The sequence below is a fragment of the Pinus tabuliformis genome, chromosome 6 (assembly GCF_031772625.1).
Source record: "Pinus tabuliformis cultivar Carrire ecotype Pingquan chromosome 6, CPIR1, whole genome shotgun sequence".
NCBI classification, from domain to species: Eukaryota; Viridiplantae; Streptophyta; class Pinopsida; order Pinales; family Pinaceae; genus Pinus; species Pinus tabuliformis.
The window spans coordinates 1600968841-1600985640 of NC_142292.1; the positions used below are offsets into that span (position 1 = coordinate 1600968841).

A 16800-nucleotide genomic window follows, 5' to 3' on the forward strand; every position below is an offset into this window, starting at 1 on the left:
TAACTTCAACTATCAAAGTAGCATAATTAATATGTTCACTTACCTTGGTATCGTTTCTTGCCTCTTGGTTGATTATTCGACTTTTACATTGTGTGGGGGCACATTCGTTGATGTTGTTCACCACATCTACTCTCCTTTTTACTTGACTCGAACCTATGTCTAATGACATCTTTCTCTACTGGCGTTTTATCTTCTTGAACATCTTAGTTATCTTGTTTTTCCCCTAGGGCTTGAATTGCTGGACAAATCTTTTCCAAACGAATCCAATCTCATATTTCTTCCCAAATTGTTGGACAGATCTTCTCCGGATATAATCAAAGTCATGTTTTTTTTGCTAAATTGTATTCTAATATCGTGCTGAACATATCTTCTTTAGACAAATCTGATGTCATGTTTCTTCCTAGATTGCATTACAGATATTTTCTAGACAATCCAATGTCATGTTTCTTCATATTTCTTACCACACACAAGCCACCTTTATATATTTAAATAGATTTAGTGGGTAGTTATAAGTCAAGGAATAGTTTGTTGAGCTCAAGGTAAATAGTAATCAAACTGCCCTATTTTCCTGAGTAAATTTGGCCTTAAATCTAGTTTGAATTATGACGGAAGTCAGAGTTCTGTTTATTGGAGGTGAACTTTGCCTGTGGAATTTATTTTTGGAGTTTTAGTTGATTATCTCTTTTCAAATAAAGAATAAAAAAGAGTGGAACTTTTGACTCATGGAAAAACAAAACTCACCAAAAATGAGGCGATATGAGTGCTGGATATCAAACATGGATCTCAATATAATTTCATTGCATCGACCTGGTCGTTAAGTTACCAATAATGTGATTCTGTACACATTTCTCGTTTATTGGTAAATAATACATTTCTCCACCAACCTCTTTTTTTTGTCAATGAAACCATAATGTTTCTTAGAGAAATAAACTCTCTTACTTACGTGAGATAAAAAAAAATTAAACCCAGATTTGGCCACTGCAGCAAAGTAAGTCAGTTTCCCTTAATGTAATTGTATTCTCTAATTATCATTTGTTTTTGGTTTAATTTCTTTTCAGGTTGTTGCATTTGTCAACTAGGTTCGTTTGTTGAGAGGATTAGAAATACATCATTTTTTTTCAGAGTATTGATTTAGACTTGTTTCTTCATTGAATTTTATTTATTTCTAAGCTAAATGGATCACTCACTACTTTTTTTTTAATGAAGTTCAGATTTGCTTCCTTTGGAGTATACCTTCCCACCTAGATCTAGACTGGCACTCTCTCCTCAGCCTCCGTATTTCAATTTTGAATTGATTTGGAACCCTTTTTTCAATAAAAAGACTTCATCAGATCTAATCCATGGATCTTGGCATTCCCACTAAGATTTCACTGAATTTCTTTCAGGTCAGTTAGTTTTGTATTAGTTCTATTTTTTTTTACATTCATTTTTCTCTTACCTCACAACTTTTTAGCTTTGTTATTCTCTTCCATTACTAGCTTGCTTGAACCCAACATCCACTTTTCTCTATGATTTAGCCTATTACTGGCCACATTACACCCCTATCACTGCTCCTGCAGATCAAGATCTTATGCTGTTCACGGTATCTAAAAGTACAGGTCATGCAGGAAGTCGGATTGGGTAAGTAATGTTGATTCTTTTACAATTATATGCAATTTGCTGTGCTACCTCTTCTTTCTCACTTGTAACTTGAATGTTGGCAGACCTTGTACTCTGTTTCTCTGGGTCTGTATGTGTATGCTTGTTTTTGTGTGCATGTGTGTACTCAATGGCTTGGAGTTTGACTGGTACTTATGCATGTCATGTAAGGTATGTACATTTCAAATGGGTCTATCTGTCTGTTGAAGTAGAGACATCAATGAATGGTGGAACTGAGTTGATGTCTCTACTTTAAATGGTTGAAATGAAAATACTTGGCAAAATGGACTAATTACTCTTACTCTGGCCGTCTGTATCAATGCAGCTCTTGCAGGGCTAAAATGTGAAGGAAAGGAGGATGAAGATTGTGATAAGTTATTGAAGAGCAATGGAATCGTCACACGTAGTGGGATGCATTTTGGTGCACCTCAAACTTATGTGAAGTTGAGTATTATGGACAGAATCCAGACCTTCAATCTTTTGCTTGACAGGCTTTCAACTATTCATGGATGATAAGTTGAATCGCTCAATCATTGATGTGAGATCAACTATATTCCTTTTCAATGTTTAGAACTAAAAATACAGTAGTATCTTTAGCTAGAAGGCCGAGCGACCATGGCAGGATGATACAAGGCTTTACAAAAGTTTATCCACTCTTCACAATTCTACAAGCAAATTCCCAAATCAGCGTTCTTTTCTCGGTTCTGTTCCAAATAATCTTTATATGTATGTGCACCACCTACTCATAAAAAATCATTCTCAAGATCGTGGAGGGCCTTCCACCTTTTTGTTGAACAAAGAATTAATGTCACTCACTATAGCAATTGAACTTGAAACTACTGCCAGAAAAATCATGAACAATGCGATAAATATGTCCTTCCTGGTTGAGATTCCATGGGTGTCTCTACAATTAAAAAATAATTGAGGTTATAAGTTACATGCAAGCAAGGTGAAAGACAAAACTAGAAATGAAAAACAACTTTTTTTCTACCTGAGAGCAATGGAAGCTGGGAAGATGAACCCAATACACACTGTTGCTGTGGCCCCTGTGAATTGAAATGCATCCCAGATACTTGGTATGAATGATGCCTCGAGGAAAACGATTCCAATTAACCCAGCAGTGATCAAAGTGAACCTCTTATTATCCAAAACAAGATGCTTTTTCGCTGGAAAGACAAGCCCATCAAGATTAAGTCTCAGGGGAAAAAAAATGAGAGGAAAGACTAGAATCAGATGCACAACATAGGTCACACAAACAATGTCATTCAGCACAACACTGTAGGGAAATCCCAAGTTGGTGTCAAAATTGGCCAGGACATCATCCATGGTCTGGTCTCCAAATAGAAGAAAGCCAAAAAAGCTTGTACTTATGTATAAAATTGAGCACAATAGCAATGATGTGCGAACAATGGGCTGCATTTCTGAAGGGTCTTCAAGTTCATTGTATATGGAATGAACTGCATGGCGCAAAGACATCACAATTCATTATAACATAATTTTAAATGTAAATTCAACTAATGAACTCTAAGGTACTACACTACAGGACTAGAGATGGAGGAAAATAATCCATACCATTGTAATGACAGATGTAAGCAGTCACAATAACTGGTACCAGAGTGAAAAGCTGCAAGAACGAAGTAAAATCCACAATATCTGGTAACAATCTTGGTGCTTTGACAGTGCCACTGAACAACTTTACAATCGCAATACCAGCCGTAATCACAACAAATATAACAACAAGTGCAACTGATAATGCATAAGTGAATTTCAAAGAATCTGCAAATTCATGGAAATGAACACATCAATATAGGCATCAAGATTTGAACATCACAACTCCTAAGGAATAACCCATGATCCACATCCTTGAATGTATATGCCATATGCCATTTCTAACAGGGCAACATGAAAAGTCAGATAAATCGTTAAGCAGATGCCATAAGTATGTGACATTCCCAAGATATGTTGAATCCCCTCATATAATTACAACATTTTCTAGACATTTAAATACCTGATAGCTATAAGTTATGTATATTTCAAATGGGTCTATCTGTCTGTTGAAGTAGAGACATCAATGAATGGTGGAACTGAGTTGATGTCTCTACTTTAAATGGTTGAAATGAAAATACTTGGCAAAATGGACTAATTACTGTTACTCTGGCCGTCTGTATCAATGTAGCTTTTGCAGGGCTAAAGTGTGAAGAAAAGGAGGATGAAGATTGTGATAAGTTATTGAAGAGCAATGGAATCATCACACACAGTGGGATGCATTTTGGTGCACCTCAAACTTATGTGAGGTTGAGTATTATTGACAGAAACCAGACCTTCAATCTTCTGCTTGACAGGCTCTCAACTATTCATGGATGATTAGTTGAATCGCTCAATCATTGATGCAACATCAACTAAATTCCTTTTCAATGTTTACAACTACAAATATAGTAGTATCTTTAACTAGAAGGCCGAGCAACCATGGTAGGATGATACAAGGCTTTACACAAGTTTATCCACTCTTCACAATTCTACAAGCAAATTCCCAAATCAGCGTTCTTTTCTCGGTCCTATTCCAAAGAATCTTTATATGTATGTGCACCACCTGCTCCTCATAAAAAATCATTCTCAAGAACATGGAGGGCCTTCCTCCTTTTTGTTGAACAAAGAATTAATGGTACTCACTATAGCAATTGAACTTGAAACTAATACCAGAAAAATCATGAACTATGCGATGAATATGTCCTTCCTGGTTGAGATTCCATGGGTGTCTCTGCAATTAAAAAATAATTGAGGTTAGAAGCTACATACAAGCAAGGTGAAAGACGAAACCAGAAATGAAAAAAAACTTTTTTTCTACCTGAGAGCAATGGAAGTTGGGAAGATGAACCCAATACAAACTGTTGTTGTGGCCCCTGTGAATTGAAATGCATCCCAGATACTTGGGATGAATGATGCCCCAAGGAAAACAATTCCAATTAACCCAGCAGTGATCAAAGTGAACCACTTATTATCCAAAACAAGATGCTTTTTCGCTGGAAAGACAAGCCCATCAAGATTAAGTATTAGGGCAAAAAAAATGAGAGGAAAGACCGCCATCGGATGTACAACATAGGTCACATGAACAATGTCATTCACCACAACACTGTAGGGAACTCCCAACTTGGTGTCAAAATTGGCCAGGACATCATCCATGGTCTGGTCTCCAAATAGAAGAAAGCCAAAAAAGCTTGTACTTGTGTATACAATTGAGCACAATGCCAATGATGTGCGAACAATGGGCTGCATTTCTGAAGGGTCCTCAAGTTCATTGTATATGGAATGAACTGCATGGCGCAAAGACATCACAATTCATTATAACATAATTTTAAATGCAAATTCAACTAATGAACTCTAAGATACTACACTGCAGGGCTAGAGATGGAGGAAAATAATCCATACCATTGTAATGACAGATGTAAGCAGTCACAATAACTAGTACCACAGTGAAAAGCTTCAAGAACGAAGTAAAATCTTCAATATCTGGTGACAATCTTGGTGCTTTGACGGTGCCACTGATCATCTTTACAATCACAATACCAGCCGTAATAACAACAAATACAACAGCAAGTGCAACTGATAATGCAGAAGTGAATCTCAAAGAATCTGCAAATTCATGGAAATGAACACAACAATATAGGGATCAAGATTTGAACATCACAACTTTTAAGGAATAACCCATGATCCACATCCTTGAATGTATATTCCATATGCCATTTCTAACAGGGCAACATGAAAAGTCATACAAATCGTTAAGTAGATGCCATCAGTATGTGACATTCCCAAGATATGATGAATCCCCTCATATAATTACAACAGTTTCTAGACATGTAAATCCCTAATAGCTGTAAGGTATGTATATTTCAAATGAGTCTATCTGTCTGTTGAAGTAGAGACATCAATGAATGGTGGAACTGAGTTGATGTCTCTACTTTAAATGGTTGAAATGAAAATACTTGGCAAAATGGACTAATTACTCTTACTCTGGCTGTCTGTATCAATGCAGCTTTTGCAGGGCTAAAATGTGAAGGAAAGGAGGATGAAGATTGTGATAAGTTATTGAAGAGCAATGGGATCATCACACACAGTGGGATGCATTTTGGCGCACCTCAAACTTATGTGAGGTTGAGTATTATTGACAGAAACCAGACCTTCAATCTTCTGCTTGACAGGCTCTCAACTATTCATGGATGATTAGTTGAATCGCTCAATCATTGATGCGAGATCAACTATATTCCTTTTCAATGTTTACAACTACAAATACAGTAGTATCTTTAACTAGAAGGCCGACCAACCATGGCAAGATGATACAAGGCTTTACACAAGTTTATCCACTCTTCACAATTCTACAAGCAAATTCCCAAATCAGCGTTCTTTTCTCGGTCCTATTCCAAAGAATCTTTATATGTATGTGCACCACCTGCTCCTCATAAAAAATCATTCTCAAGAACATGGAGGGCCTTCCTCCTTTTTGTTGAACAAAGAATTAATGGTACTCACTATAGCAATTGAACTTGAAACTAATACCAGAAAAATCATGAACTATGCGATGAATATGTCCTTCCTGGTTGAGATTCCATGGGTGTCTCTGCAATTAAAAAATAATTGAGGTTAGAAGCTACATACAAGCAAGGTGAAAGACGAAACCAGAAATGAAAAAAAACTTTTTTTCTACCTGAGAGCAATGGAAGCTGGGAAGATGAACCCAATACAAACTGTTGTTGTGGCCCCTGTGAATTGAAATGCATCCCAGATACTTGGGATGAATGATGCCCCAAGGAAAACAATTCCAATTAACCCAGCAGTGATCAAAGTGAACCACTTATTATCCAAAACAAGATGCTTTTTCGCTGGAAAGACAAGCCCATCAAGATTAAGTATTAGGGCAAAAAAAATGAGAGGAAAGACCGCCATCGGATGTACAACATAGGTCACATGAACAATGTCATTCACCACAACACTGTAGGGAACTCCCAACTTGGTGTCAAAATTGGCCAGGACATCATCCATGGTCTGGTCTCCAAATAGAAGAAAGCCAAAAAAGCTTGTACTTGTGTATACAATTGAGCACAATGCCAATGATGTGCGAACAATGGGCTGCATTTCTGAAGGGTCCTCAAGTTCATTGTATATGGAATGAACTGCATGGCGCAAAGACATCACAATTCATTATAACATAATTTTAAATGCAAATTCAACTAATGAACTCTAAGATACTACACTGCAGGGCTAGAGATGGAGGAAAATAATCCATACCATTGTAATGACAGATGTAAGCAGTCACAATAACTAGTACCACAGTGAAAAGCTTCAAGAACGAAGTAAAATCTTCAATATCTGGTAACAATCTTGGTGCTTTGACGGTGCCACTGATCAACTTTACAATCACAATACCAGCCGTAATCACAACAAATACAACAGCAAGTGCAACTGATAATGCAGAAGTGAATCTCAAAGAATCTGCAAATTCATGGAAATGAACACATCAATATAGGGATCAAGATTTGAACATCACAACTTTTAAGGAATAACCCATGATCCACATCCTTGAATGTATATTCCATATGCCATTTCTAACAGGGCAACATGAAAAGTCATACAAATCGTTAAGTAGATGCCATCAGTATGTGACATTCCCAAGATATGATGAATCCCCTCATATAATTACAACAGTTTCTAGACATGTAAATCCCTAATAGCTGTAAGGTATGTATATTTCAAATGAGTCTATCTGTCTGTTGAAGTAGAGACATCAATGAATGGTGGAACTGAGTTGATGTCTCTACTTTAAATGGTTGAAATGAAAATACTTGGCAAAATGGACTAATTACTCTTACTCTGGCTGTCTGTATCAATGCAACTTTTGCAGGGCTAAAATGTGAAGGAAAGGAGGATGAAGATTGTGATAAGTTATTGAAGAGCAATGGGATCATCACACACAATGGGATGCATTTTGGTGCACCTCAAACTTATGTGAGGTTGAGTATTATTGACAGAAACCAGACCTTCAATCTTCTGCTTGACAGGCTCTCAACTATTCATGGATGATTAGTTGAATCGCTCAATCATTGATGCGAGATCAACTATATTCCTTTTCAATGTTTACAACTACAAATACAGTAGTATCTTTAACTAGAAGGCCGACCAACCATGGCAGGATGATACAAGGCTTTACACAAGTTTATCCACTCTTCACAATTCTACAAGCAAATTCCCAAATCAGTGTTCTTTTCTCTGTCCTGTTCCAAATAATCTTTATATGTATGTGCACCACCTACTCCTCATAAAAAATCATTCTCAAGATCATGGAGGGCCTTCCTCCTTTTTGTTGAACAAAGAATTAATGTCACTCACTATAGCAATTGAACTTGAAACTACTGCCAGAAAAATCATGAACAATGCGATGAATATGTCCTTCCTGGTTGAGATTCCATGGGTGTCTCTGCAATTAAAAAATAATTGAGGTTAGAAGTTACATACAAGCAAGGTGAAAGACAAAACCAGAAATGAAAAACAACTTTTTTTCTACCTGAGAGCAATGGAAGCTGGGAAGATGAACCCAATACAAACTGCTGCTATGGCCCCTGTGAATTGAAATGCATCCCAGATACCTGGTATGAATGATGCCCAAGGAAAATGATTCCAATTAACCCAGCAGTGATCAAAATGAACCACTTATTATCCAAAACAAGATGCTTTTTCGCTGGAAAGACAAGCCCATCAAGATTAAGTCTTAGGGAAAAAAAAATGAGAGGAAAGTCCGCCATCAGATGTATAACATAGGTCACACGAACAATGTCATTCAGCACAACACTGTAGGGAACTCACAAGTTGGTGTCAAAGTTTGCCAGGACATCATCCATGGTCTGGTCTCCAAATAGAAGAAAGCCAAAAAAGCTTGTACTTGTGTATACAATTGAGCACAATGCCAAGGATGTGCGAACAATGGACTGCATTTCTGAAGGGTCCTCAAGTTCATTTTATATGGAATGAACTGCATGGCACAAAGACATCAAAATTCATTATAACATAATTTTAAATGCAAATTCAACTAATGAACTCTAAGATACTACACTGCAGGGCCAGAGATGGAGGAAAATAATCCATACCATTGTAATGACAGATGTAAGCAGTCACAATAACTGGTACCACAGTGAAAAGCTTCAAGAACGAAGTAAAATCCACAATATCTGGTAACAATCTTGGTGCTTTGACAGTGCCACTGAACAACTTTACAATCACAATACCAGCCGTAACCACAACAAATAAAACAGCAAGTGCAACTCATAATGCAGAAGTGAATCTCAAAGAATCTGAAAATTCATGGAAATGAACACATCAATATAGGCATCAAGATTTGAACATCACAACTCCTAAGGAATAACCCATGATCCACATCCTTGAATGTATATTCCATATGCCATTTCTAACAGGGCAACATGAAAAGTCAGACAAATCGTTAAGCAGATGCCATCAGTATGTGACATTCCCAAGATATGTTGAATCCCCTCACATAATTACAATAGTTTCTAGACATGTAAATCCCTGATAGCTGTAAGGTATGTATATTTCAAATGGGTCTATCTGTCTGTTGAAGTAGAGACATCAATGAATGTTGGAACTAAGTTGATGTCTCTACTTTAAATGGTTGAAATGAAAATACTTGGCAAAATGGACTAATTACTCTTACTCTGGCCATCTGTATCAGTGCAGCTTTTGCAGGGCTAAAATGTGAAGGAAAGGAGGATGAAGATTGTGAGAAGTTGCAGCTTTTGCAGGGCTAAAATGTGAAGGAAATGAGGATGAAGATTGTGAGAAGTTATTGAAGAGAAATGGAATCATCACACGCAGTGGGATGCATTTTGGTGCACCTCAAACTTATGTGAGGTTGAGTATTATTGACATAAACCAGACCTTCAATCTTCTGCTTGACAAGCTCTCAACTATTCATGGATGATTAGTTAAATCGCTCAATCATTGATGCGAGATCAACTATATTCCTTTTCAATGTTTACAACTAGAAATACAGTAGTATCTTTAACTAGAAGGCCGAGCGACCATGGCAGGATGATACAAGGCTTTACACAAGTTTATCCACTCTTCACAATTCTACAAGCAAATTCCCAAATCAGCGTTCTTTTCTCGGTTCTGTTCCAAATAATCTTTATATGTATGTGCACCACCTGCTCCTCATAAAAAATCATTCTCAAGATCGTGGAGGGCCTTCCTCCTTCTTGTTGAACAAAGAATTAATGTCACTCACTATAGCAATAGAACTTGAAACTACTGCTAGAAAAACCATGAGCAATGCGATGAATATGTCCTTCCTGGTTGCGATTCCATGGGGGTCTCTGCAATTAAAGAATAATTGAGGTTAGAAGTTACATACAAGCAAGGTGAAAGACAAAACCAGAAATGAAAAACAACTTTTTTTCTACCTGAGAGGAATGGAAGCTGGGAAGATGAACCCAATACAAACTGCTGCTGTGGCCCCTGTGAATTGAAATGCATCCGAGATACTTGGTATGAATGATGCCCCAAGGAAAACGTTTCCAATTAACCCAGCAGTGATCAAAATGAACCTCTTATTATCCAAAACAAGATGCTTTTTGTTGGAAACACAAGCCCATAAAGATTAAGTCTCGGGGCAAAAAAAATGAGAGGAGAGACCAGCATCAGATGTACATCATACGTCACAAGAACAATGTCATTCAGCACAACACAGTAGGGAACTCCCAAGTTGGTGTCAAAATTGGCCAGGACATCATCCATGGTCTGGTCTCCAAATAGAAGAAAGCCAAAAAAGCTTGTACTTATGTATACAATTGAGCACAATACCAATGATGTGCGAACAATGGGCTGCATTTCTGAAGGGTCCTCAAGTTCATTGTATATGGAATGAACTGCATGGCGCAAAGACATCAGAATTCATTATAACATAATTTTAAATGTAAATTCAACTAATGAAATCTAAGATACTACACTGTAGGACCAGAGATGGAGGAAAATAATCCATACCATCGTAATGACAGATGTAAGCAGTCACAATAGCTGGTACCACAGTGAAAAGCTTCAAGAACGAAGTAAAATCCACAATATCTGGTAACAATCTTGGTGCTTTGACGGTGCCACTGAACAACATTATATCGCAATACCAACCATAATCACAACAAATACAACAGCAAGTGCAACTGATAATGCAGAAGTGAATTTCAGAGAATCTGCAAATTCATGGAAATGAACACATCAATATAGGCATCAAGATTTGAACATCACAACTCCTAAGGAATAACCGATGATCCACATCCTTGAATGTATATGCCATAAGCCATTTCTAACAGGGCAACATGAAAAGTCAGATAAATCGTTAAGCAGATGCCATAAGTATGTGACATTCCCAAGATATGTTGAATCCACTCATATAATTACAACAGTTTCTAGACATTTAAATCCCTGATAGCTGTGAAAAGGCCCAAATGAAATATGATATATATCAAAATCAGTGCTAAAAAATGCTTATCAGGATGAGAAAAGCAGACTTACCCATTCTCTTGAAAGACTCTAGACATTTAAATCCCTGATAGCTATGAAAAGGCCCAAATGAAATATGATATATCTGAAAATCAGTGCTAAAAAATGCTTGTCAGGATGAGCAAAGCAGACTTAGGATCGGAACACGTCCATTCCACCAAATGAAATCCAAACCATTCTTCAAGTATACCAGCATGATGCACGCCATTTGATGATGTTCCAGATAGCACATCGCCTGCCCAAATCAAGAAAACACCTCCATCAGACATAGAGATTTCTAATTCAAAGCCATATATAAGATAGGAATCATGCCCAAAGTAATATAAAAGTGGCACTAGATAATTGACCATTCAAACAAAAATGAAAGGAATCGAAGAAAAAAGAGACACTAATAAAGCATGTCAAGCCATGTATGCTTCATAGAACACTTCAACTTTGTTAAACAGAAACAAGTTGTTAGTGTTTCAGCTTGCTAAACTGCTCACAATGCAAAAATTGGGTCGAAGTTTCAATTCAAGCAGTACTTTTAAAATACTCTAGTTGTAACATACATGCTTAAATATTCCCACACGATATACTATTTATCCTTGGATATTACCCTCAAAACTGGGCTAATTCAGCCTACAACCTAAAATGCATAACCTACAATGTTTAGATTGAATTACTTTTCAATTCATCTTATCTTGATTCCTTTCTAACAGAAGCCTGTAAAAAAAATATCAACGGACTGCTTCTAAACCAATGATTGCAAATAGTTAAACTCTTCATAAGGTACGAGGGTCTCCCTCAATCTCCAACATATTAAACACGATGCAATTATGATCTAAAGTCAGATGAACAGAAACAGACTCAAGTTCAAACACTGGATTCAATGATTAAAAGCAAGGGACTATCACATATTTACCAAGATTCAACTTGGGAAATATAACTGAATAAAAGAAGTGATAAACTGGTAATTCACCTTATGTTGCATCCCTATCCATAATCTTCCAACAAATTGGTCTCCTCAAACAGAAAATACTGATTATGATCGGTTGTTCTAACAACAAAGGGAGTGAGATTTTTTCAAAAACCATCAGAAGCAGAAAAAAAATAACAGAGGAGAAAGAAATAATTTGTTCCCAGTATATGATTCTGTAATCAAATAAAAAGACTTTTATAAGATATGTTGAATCTCCTCATCTAATTACAACAGTTTCTTGACATTTAAATCCCTGATAGCTGTGAAAAGGCCCAAATGAAATATGATATATCTCAAAATCAGTGCCAAAAAATTCTTATCAGGATGAGCAAAGCAGATTTACCCACTCTCTTGAAAGACTCTAGACATTTAAATCCCTGATAGCTGTGAAAAGGCCCAAATGAAATATGACATATCTGAAAATCAGTGCTAAAAAATGCTTATTAGGATGAATAAAGCAGACTTACCCACTCTCTTGAAAGACACCAACGGAGCTAAAATAAGGACTATGGTGAGAACTAGGATCGGAACACGTTCATTCCACCAATGAAATCCAAACCATTCTTCAAGTATACCAGCATGATGCACGCCATTTGATGATGTTCCAGATAGCACATCGCCTGCCCAAATCAAGAAAACACCTCCATCAGACAAACAGAGGCCATCACTGCTACATTCCTCCTGGCTGGCGAATTTTTCTTCTCTCCGTTTCTCAAGAACGAAGTCCCCTGAGCACCCATAAACCTTCCAACAGCGGCAGCCATGATCTGTAACAAAAGCATATAGAACAAAAAAATACTTTGATAAAGAATAAAAATATATTGAACACTGAAATCAATGCCCCATTAACTGAAACCACTTAGTAGACGTTCGATATGAAATGGGCATATGATCCAAGAGTCCCATCCCCAAACTGCTTCCTCTCTATGTAAAATTGTTTGGGTTATATTGTGATTCCATGGGATTGATGCCGACCTCGCAGGCAATGCCCATCCCTAGTGAGTATAGAGGTATTTTGGGTGGCATGATTGGAGGAACAGTACTGCAGACTCTAATTCTTATGTTTATCACGTATAGGACTCACTGGGACAGAGAGTTATTTACCTGTAATTCCAAATCTACTCTTTACTAACATTCTTCCTGGGCTTCGTAATTTAGTATATCACTGGTTTTACCCATAAATTGCAGGCTTCACAAGCTAAAGATCGGATTAAACTTTGGGGAGGTTCAGTAGATTCGATCAAAGACAGTTTAAGGAAGGTAGATAAAGCAAACCCTTTATGATTTACTATGTGATATCTTGTATTATACAGAGATGTTTATTGTTTAGAAGATTAATCCTCTCATGTTATATAGAGATGTTTATTCACAAGATTAATCTTGTGGCAGGATAGTGAAAGAGATGACAGGGAGCAGTTATCTTCTGAAGTATGAAATGAGGATTGCTACACTGTTACTCTGAAGTGATGCATGTACTCTAATCCATCCACATCACCAGTTTCGACAGATAATAGACATTTTTAAGTGTATTTTAAGAGAACAGTGACTTCATGGTGAATTTGATTATGGTGTCTTCTTCCACAATCAAGAACAAGGAAAGCCATTTTGTGCAATATTGACCAACAATGACCAAAACCATAGATCTGCCGAGGAATAGCATGAAACCTAGACATTAGACAACCCTGCACATAAAGCATCTGCGAAAGTTTGAACTTTGAAGACTAGGCTTGAAAATATTAAGATATACCGGACAATACAAGCCAATCCCTCTACATGGGAAGAAACTATCCTAAAATTATCCTAGGATGTATGTATCATATGCTGTTCTCCTCAAACAGGTCTAGCAAGGCCAAAATCCTTGGGACATAGAGTGGTAGACGGAACTTGGGAACATCATAGTGATGCAAGATAGGTCTAAAAGCATCCTCTTCAAGTGGTTTGAACACCTTTTTAACACGAATCCTCACCTGTGCTGGAAACCTTGATTCATCTTTGCATTTTTTGTCTTCCCAAGCTGTTGGATCAATATTGGATCCTCCAAAGCTGATGGCCTGATATATTCCATGCAACTGATGGATTGTATAATTATACAAAAAGAGTGGCAGACCTGGTGTTATGGCACGAACAAAATCCCGATATCGTTGAGGCAAACCAAACAACATTCGCTTGAGATATTTTTGCATAGTGTCGTTGTTGCATACAAAGTTGTAGCCACTGAGAATCTCATTTCTAGGGAGAATTTTTGAGGATGGTAATGTCTTGAACCGCTTTTCAAAGCTATTATTTTTTTAGTTGTTGTTTCCATTGCTACGACTATTGCTGTTATACTTAATGCCATGGCTTATGTTATAACCGCCGTGTACAATTCCAACTCTGGTGCCATATTCAAATGGTTTCTGAATCAAGTTAAATTGGTCGTCGTTAACTTCCTCAAGCTTCCTATTTACTTCCCCCCTGTTTCACTTGTGAGTATAAAGTTTTAGGCTCAAGACTCTTAATCCTGTCACTTTTTCCTCTTACAATTCCAACTCTGGTGCCATATTCAAATGGTTTCCGAATCAAGTTAAATTGGTCGTCGTTAACTTCCTCAAGCTTCCTATTTAATTTCCCCCCTATTTCACTTGTGAGTATAAGGTTTTAGGCTCCAGACTCTTAATCCTGTCACTTTTTCCTCTCGTTTGTTCGAATATAGAGAGCTTTGAGGCAGCCAACGTCCAATCCTGATCCTCTGAGCTCCGACCCCGAAGGTCCTCCTCAAACTTCCTGAACACAAAAGAGTCCATTTTCCAAAACTTAACCGACTTAATTTCTACTGTTAGATTCCAGCCACCGCAATTACGATATAGAAATTCCAAAGCCCCGAAGCCAACAATTCAATCTGTGGATGTCACTTGCAGAAAATTTTAAATAAAGGACAAAACAACCTGGTTCAGTTAAATCTGTTCAACTTCTTCCTGCAGAAACTTTTCTGGTACAAATGGAGATTCAGTATTTGAGAGCCTAAAGCGCTCTAAAATTATTTATAGTTATCTCAATTGAAATTGGATCTAAAAAAACACAGAGATACCAGCATGATGCACGCCATTTGATGATGTCCCAGATAGCACATCGCTTGCCCAAATCAAGAAAACACCTCCATCAGACCAACAAAGGCCATCACTGCTACATTCCTCCTGGCTGGTGAATTTTTCTTCTCTCCGTTTCTCAAGAACAAAGTCCCCTGAGCACCCATAAACTTTCCAACAACGGTAGCCATGATCTGTAACAAAAATAGGATGATCCACAAACCTAGCTTGAATCCCCAGTGCAAAACCATTCTATCTAAATGTACAGAATGGGTGTACCAAAATCCAGTAAAATACTTAGAGCAGATATTATTGCAAATGTGGGAAAGGCAAGGAAAGCCAATATCTCAAGTTTACCATCATTCGCTGAAAGGAATTCCAGGCGTCCGCGCGTAGGGCTCATATCAGGCATTACAGTGGCAGATTTGGTTTTCTTCTCGCTGGCGTTTGCCGCTGTGTTTCTCAAAAAAACGAAATAAAGATCGAAGAATGGGAGCAAGATTTTTTTGGCCCCATAGATTCATTTACAAGGAACTCCGCATCGCCACCAGTGGATTTAGGCACGAAAATGAATTGCGCCAGGGGATTTGTGAAGGTTTATATGGACGTTTTCCCTCGCAGTGGCCAGGCATAAACTAAGGAGTCAGTTCGGTCCAGATCCAACGGTGTAAAATGTTTTAATTGTCTAACAATCGATTATAAGGTTCAAATTGTGCCAGCGCAATAGCCAAGGAAGTTGTTTCCAGAGGGAAACGCCTTACGGCGTAAAGATTGTGCCAGCGCAACAGCCAAGGAAGTTGTTTCCAGAGGGAAAAGCCTTACGGTGTAATAAACTAGTAAGGTAACATTTGAATAACGTAACTAAACAAATATTAGTTACTTACATTTTGAAAATATATTTGAATTACCCTAGTAGGACAGGCTACACATGTTTAATTAAATAAATAAAAAATTATTATCAGAAAAATTATTATTAGAATCGTTATGAGTGTGGGTACATTATACATGAACACACTCAAGAGGCTTTATGGGTAAATAAGTGAGCATTTTGAAGTTTGTTAAGGTAAGCTGTTTATTTACGTTAGACTTTTATGCTCGAGTATCCAGTGAAATTGAAGGCCACGAGGAAGGATTATGAGGAAACGAGGAAGGATTAGAAGCGGAACACAATTTTTTTAAGTTAAATTTATATTTAAGAATGGTTTTCATTTTTTTAATTGAAAATATATTTTGAATTGAAAAGTTATTAGTTATAAACGGAAATTGAAATTGAAATATAAAAGAGATAATTTAATGGGAAGCTATGAAACCAAATTGGTAATAGAAAAATATTTAAAAGTAATAATTTCTAAACTGAAAATATATTCTGAATTGAAAAGTTATTAATTATAGATGGATGTTGAAATTGAAATATAAAAGATATAATTTAATGGGAAGCTATGTATCTAAATTGATAATGGAACAATATTCAAAAGTAATAATCTTTAAATATTTTTTTTATTTTGGTGATTAAAATGTTATTAGTTAATTTTTTATTTATTTATTTAGTAATTAGGATATTATTATTTAAATAGATATTGT

At 36.9% G+C, this 16800-nt stretch overlaps 1 pseudogene; it reads right to left on the reverse strand.

The window, feature by feature from the left end:
- Positions 1-13968: 13968 nt before the first annotated feature.
- Positions 13969-14937, reverse strand: LOC149264973 (B2 protein-like; annotated as a pseudogene).
- Between the last annotated feature and the right edge of the window lie 1863 nt (positions 14938-16800).